This window comes from Hypanus sabinus, chromosome 10 (genome assembly GCF_030144855.1).
Source record: "Hypanus sabinus isolate sHypSab1 chromosome 10, sHypSab1.hap1, whole genome shotgun sequence".
Taxonomy (NCBI): domain Eukaryota; kingdom Metazoa; phylum Chordata; class Chondrichthyes; order Myliobatiformes; family Dasyatidae; genus Hypanus; species Hypanus sabinus.
The window spans coordinates 17,757,394-17,764,526 of record NC_082715.1 but is presented as its reverse complement, the minus strand read 5'-3'; positions in this window follow the sequence as shown (position 1 = coordinate 17,764,526).

Genomic DNA, 7,133 nt, shown 5'->3' with positions numbered 1-7,133 from the left:
GGGACTGAAGGCTAACAAATCCCCAGGTCCAGATGGTCTGCATCCTAGGGGACTAAAGGAGATGGCTCTGGAAATTGCGGATGCATTGGTAATCATTTTCCAATGTTCCTTAGATTCAGGATCAGCTCCAGAAGATTGGAGAATGGCTAATGTTATCCCACTTTTTAAGAAAGGAGGGAGGGAAAAAACAGAGAACTATCATCCTGTCAGCCTAACATCAGTGGTGGGGAAGATGCTAGAGTCCATTATTAAAGATGAAATAGTGGCATATCTAGATAGCAGTGATAGGATTGGGCCGAGCCAGCATGGATTTACCAAGGGCAAATCATGCTTGACTAATCTATTGGAGTTTTTCGAGGACGGAACCAGGAAGTTAGACAAGGGAGATCCAGCAGATGTAGTGTACCTCGATTTTCAGAAGGCATTTGATAAGGTCCCACATAGGAGATTGGTTGGTAAAATCAAAGCTCATGGCATTGGGGGGAAGATATTGACATGGATAGAAAACTGGTTGGCAGATAGAAAGCAAAGGGTAGCGGTGAATGGGTGTTTCTCGGAATGGCAGGTGGTGATTAGTGGGGTGCCACAGGGCTTGGTATTGGGACCATAACTGTTTACAATTTACATCAACGATTTAGATGAAGGCATTGAGAATAACATCAGCAAGTTTGCTGATGATACTAAACTGGGTGACAGTGTGACATGTGATGAGGATGTTAGAAGAATTCAGGGTGACTTGGATAGGCTGGGTGAGTGGGCAGATACTTGGCAGATGACGTTTAATGTGAATAAGTGTGAGGTTATCCATTTTGGGAGTAAGAACAGGAAGGCAGATTATTATCTGAACAGTGTAGAGTTAGGTAAGGGAGAATTACAAAGAGATCTAGGAGTCCTTGTTCATCAGTCACTGAAGGTGAATGAACAAGTGAAGCAGGCAGTGAAGAAGGCTAATGGAATGTTGGCCTTTATTACAAAGGGAATTGAGTACAAGAGCAAGGAAATCCTTTTGCATTTGTACAGGGCCCTGGTGAGACCACACTTGGAGTATTGTGTACAGTTTTGGTCTCCAGGGTTAAGGAAGGACATCCTGGCTGTACAGGAAGTGCAGCGTAGATTCACAAGGTTAATTCCTGGGATGTCCGGACTGTCTTATGCAGAGAGGTTAGAGAGACTGAGCTTGTACACGCTGGAATTATGGAGATTGAGAGGGGATCTGATTGCAACATATAAGATTATTAAGGGACTGGACAAAATAGAGGCAGGAAATATGTTCCAGATGCTGGGAGAGTCCAGTACCAGAGGACATGGTTTAAGAATAAGGGGTAGGTCATTAGGACAGAGTTAAGGAAAAACTTCTTCTCCCAGAGAGTTGTGGGGGTGTGGAATACACTGCCTCAGAAGGCAGATGAGGCCAATTCTCTGGATGCTTTCAAGAAGGAGCTAGATAGGTATCTTATAGATAGGGGAATCAAGGGATATGAGAACAAGGCAGGAACCGGGTATTGATAGTAGATGATCAGCCATGATCTCAGAATGGCAGTGCAGGCTCGAAGGGCTGAATGGTCTACTTCTGCACCTATTGTCTATTGTATATTTTATACCATATCCATACTTTAACCTAATTTTATTTTTATATTATTCTCTACAGTTGTTGAATATTATTTTATTTTGCTGCACATTGCACCCTGATCAGCACACCACAGAAACAAACCTAGCATATATCCTTGAAAGTTAATTCTTGATGCAGGGCATACAGTTTAATGACGAAATATAAAGTGTTGGGGGTGGTTAGTAAATCAGGCAGCGTCTGTGGAGAAAGGAAGCAAATTAAAATTTCAGGTGTTATCTCTTGGTAATCTTGCTTGACTATTCAATATGAGTTGTGATTAAAGGACATTGGCCTGAAACTTTGTTTTCCTCCAATCCCCCACCCCTTCTTCAGCCCAGCCCCAGAGATGCTGCTTGAACTGTTGAGCAGCTCCAGTACTTTCTGCTCCAATTTCAGATTGTTAGCCTATATGCAATTTTTACTTTAATGCTACAGATTATTGTTGCCTTCAGTTCAAATGGTCCAATTTAATATTGGAGAATGTATACATTATACAACCTGAAATTCTTAATCTTCACAGACATCCATGCAACAAGAAACCCCAAAGAATGACTGATAGAAACATCAGAGTTCCAAAGCCCCTCTCCCCCTCCCGGGCAGAAGCAGCAACATCAACTCTTCCCCCCACATATACCAGAAGCACTGACACCCCCAACTCCCCACTGTGCAAGCAGAAGCAAAAGCTCCCAAAGAATCAACAGTTGAATGGATATTAAATTTAAGGTTACCAAAAATTGCTTTCTTGTATTTTGTTGTGTGTTTTGGATTAAAATCTGTAGCTTCAATGAAGAAAATGATCCTCAGTAATGCCCTGATCACTCGGAGTCTGACACGGATGCATGTAGCAACATCAGGGCGATATTTTGCGGCATAAAACTATACACCACACTCTTCTTGCTTCAATGGACCAAGGTGCCATTTTGGCAATCGAAGTTTATGACGAAACAAACAGGAGACACAAAAGACTGCAGATGTTGGAATCTAGAGCAACACTCAATCTGCTGGAGAAACCTAATGGGTCAGCAGCATCAGTGGGAGGAAAAGATTGTCAACATTTCAGGTCAAAATCTGACATCAGAACTCAGAGTGGAGAGATAAGCAGCATAGAGAAGAAGGCATTGATGCTGTCAATGTGGAAGGAGTCAATGAGGTACAGACATTATGTGCTACTGCACTTACAACTGAGGATGTTCTGGAGCCAATGAAGCAACAGACGTAGAGCTGGAAGCTGGGAGTCAAACACGAGGAAATCTGCAGATGCTGGAAATTCAAGCAACACACACAAAATGCTGGTGGAACGCAGCTGAGAGTCAGGTGTTTTTAGGAAATAAGTGTGCGAATATTGGATTCCTTCTCTGAAGTAGAAGTGGCTTTTGCAATTTACACAAATAACTGTCCTGAATTGGAACATTGTATGTGTGCGCCCATAGTACTGAGCAAAGCATTCACTATCATTAGGTGCTGAATGAAGAGATCTGGAGAGAATGGGAAGTCTTCTCTTGGCAATTTCCTTAGATCATGAACATTTGCATCCACTAAACCAATGCCATTCTCATTAATGCAATCAACAAAGTCAGCCAGTGCCCAACTCAGCCACTTCTCTCTCTCTCTGCTCCCCCACTTAAAACAGCACTCACTTGTCCATCTTTCTTGTATGGACATGTTTGAAATTGCTCTGTCTTTGCCTTCTGAATGCAATGTTTTATTTAACAAAATCAACATTTAATTTTGATGTTAGCTTGCACCTGCTTCAGCTTACTAAAATCTTAGTGCAAGATGCCAAACTGAATTTTCTCCATAGAAATAATATAAAGTTATCATCTTCCTGATGAATTTTGGCATAAAAAATCTTCCTTTAGTAATGTAAAGGAATTATACATTCCTTTAGAATGCAACTCTGATTTTAAACCTTCGCTGCCTTGTGGCCAAACCCATGATCCCCTGGGATCAATGGCTGCCTACTAACAATGTAATCCTTTTGTTAACACGGGGAGTTCTGTATTATCCAGATGGTGACAGGCTATAGTTCTTTATTCCTTAACCTTTATTTTTCTGTAAATGCCTGCAAGAAGATGAATCTCCAAGTAGTCTGTGATGACATATAGTACTATGATAATAAAATTATTTTGTAGAAATCTGAAAATGCAAAGTGCTATATATGATTTGCATAATGTTGAAATAGAGGTTCATTCGTTATATGCCGTGTTGTATATTGTAGGTGATCACGGTCTTTCCATGATCATTATTGTTCTTGGCAAATTTTTCTACAGAAGTGGTTTGCCATTGCCTTCTTCTGGGCAGTGTCTTTATAAGGTGGGTGACCCCAGCCATTATCAACACTCTTCAGAGATTGTCTACCTGGCTTCAGTGTCTGCATAACCAGGACTTGTGATATGCACCAGCTACTCATACCACCATCCACCACTTGCTCCCATGGCTTCATGTGACACTGATCGGGGTACTAAGCAGGTATTACACCTTGCCCAAGGGTAATCAGCAGGCGAGCAGAAAGAAACAGCGCCTTACACCTTCTTTAGTAGAGATTATCTCCACCCCATCATCCCAATTTACAGGCATACCATGTAATTAGGAAAAGTAACAGCAATTATTACTTATTGCCAGGTAAATAGAGGATGGGAGGTTATGCTACTGATTGCTGACGCCATTGGCTTACAGCATTAATTCTTGTATTTAAGAAAGAATATTCATCAGGCACTTCTCTGTATTTCCTTTAAACTTTCCACCTCTCAAATTAAGCCTTAGTTATGGTTTTATATTGCTATATTTCTACACTTCTTTGTTGGTGCGACTGTAATGAAACCCAGTTTCCCTCGGGATCAATAAAGTATGTCTGTCTGTCTGTCTATTTATGTTATTATTATTGGACATTTCCACATTTTTATTTATTTATTTATTCTTTTTTTTTGTTTTTTTCCCCCAGAATAGCTCTAGTAAGACTATGCCTGTCCAAATGCTCATAATTTCTGTCCTTAAGAATCCTCTCTATTCACTATTGTTGTAAAACTCACTGGTCTATAAATCCCAGGATTATCCTTATTAACTTTCTTAAACAATGGAACAACATTTTCCATCCTTCAATTCTCTGTACCATACCCATGGCCAGGGAAGATACAAAGATCAGTGTCAACACACCAGCAATCTCTTTGCTTCCCATTGTAACAGGGGTTGTTTCCCATCCAGCCCCAGGCACTTACCTATCCCAATCTTTTTCAGAAGTTCCAATCTCAGTCTTAGGCTCAACATGCTCCAGCACTTTAGCCTCTCATTCATCAAGTTCCCTCGCCTTGGTGAACTCTGAAGCCAAGTATTCATTGAGGATCTCTCCTACTTCCAGGCATGTTTCACCCTTTATTGTTGAGCAGTCTTACCCTCACTCATCACCTTCTTGTTCTTCGTGTACTCATAGAACGCATTGGTGTTTTCCTTAATTCTATTCTCCAAGCCTTGTCATGTCCCCTTCTAGTTCTTCTCTTCCTTTATATTGTTAATATGCTTCAGTATATCATTGTTCCCTCCCCTAACTCAATAGATTCCTTTTCCTTCTCCATGGTAAATACAGACAATGTATTCCTCTTAGACCTTGTCCATGTCCTGTGGCTTCACGCAGAGCTCACCATAATGATCCTTAATGGGATCTAATCTCTCTACCAACCCTTTTGCTCTTAAGGTACTTATAGAGTCTTTCAGGATTCACCTTTATCATGTCTGCTAATGATATTTCATGGCCTCTGTTGCTCTTCTAACTTCCTTCTTTAAGAGTGTTCCTTTTTCCCTTAAATACTTCAAGGGACTCACCTGATCATAGATGCCTTTGCCTGACTTGTAGAAACATAGGAAACCTATAGTACAATACAGGCCCTTCAGCCCATAATGCTGTGCCAAATACATACTTATTTATAAATTACTTCAGGTTACCCATAGCCCTCTATTTTTCTCAGCTCCATGTACCCATCGTATCCACCTCCATCACCGTTGCCAGCAGCCCATTCCATGCACTCATCACCTTCTGCGTAAACAACTTACCCCTGACATCTCCTCTGTACCTACTTCCAAGCACCTGTAAACTGTGCCCTCTCGTGTTAGCCATAAAAATAATTTATACTTGGTAAAAATAATAAAATTGGCTTATTATTTCCACAGGTACCAAGGTACAGTGAAAAGCTTGTCTTGCGTACTGTTTACATAAGACTATAAGACATAGGAGATGAAGAAGGCCATTCAGCCCATTGAGTCTGCTCCACCATTCAATCATGGGCTGATCCAATTCTTCCAGTCATCCCCACTCCCCTGTCTTCTCCCCATACCCTTTGATGCCCTGGCTAATCAAGAACCTATCTATCTCTGCCTTAAATGCACCCAATGACTTGGCCTCCACAGCTGCTCATGGCAATAAAGTCCACAGATTTACCACCATCTGACTGAAGTAATTTCTCTGTATCTCTTTTCTAAATGGACATCCTTCAATCCTGAAGTCATGCCCTCTTGTCCTGGACTCCCCTACCATGGGAAATAACTTTTCCATATCTAATCTGTTTAGGCCTTTTAACATTCAGAATGTTTCTGTCGTTCCCCCCTCATTCTCCTGAACTTCAGGGAATACAGCCCAAGAGCTGACAGATGTTCCTCATATGGTAACCCTGACATTCCTGGAATCATTCTAGTGGATCTTCTCTGAACTCTCTCCAATGCCAGTATATTCTTTCTAAAATAAGGAGATCAAAACTGCACACAATAAATAGTCTATGTGTGGTCTCACGAGTGTCTTATAGAACCTCAACATCACATCCCTGCTCTTATATTCTATACCTCTAGAAATGAATGCCAACATTGCATTCACCATCTTCATGACTGACTCAACCTGGAGGTTAACCTTTAGGTATCCTGCAGAAGGATTCCCAAGTCCCTTTGCATTGCTACATTTTGAATTCACTCTCATCTAAATATTAGTCTACCCATTTATTTCTTCCACCAAAGTGCATGACCATAAACTTTCATTTGCCATGTCTTTGCCTGTTCCCATAAACTATCTAAGTCTCTCCGCAGGCTCTGTGTTTCGTCAAAACTACCCGCTCCTCCATCTATCTTTGTATCATCAGTAAACTTAACTACAAATCCCATAGTCCAAATCATTGACATACATCGTAAAAAGCTGTGGTCCCTGTGGAACTCCACTGGTAACCGGCAGCAAGCCAAAATAGGATCCCTTTGTTCCACTCTCTATTTTCAGCCAATCAGCCAGTGCTGCACCCATGCTAGTAACTTCCCTGTAATTCCATCAGCTCTATTCTTGCTAAGCAACCTCATGTGCGGCACCTTGTCAAAGGCCTTCTGAAAATCCACCCTCAGACCATTACGCTTCCTGAGCACCTTCTCAGTTGTAATTTTCACTGCATGTTCTTTACTTCCCTGACACTCTTGAATGTCTGGTATACTGCAGATGTCTTCCACTGTGAAGACTGATGCAAAATACGCATTCAGTTCCTCTGCCACCTCTGCATCTCTC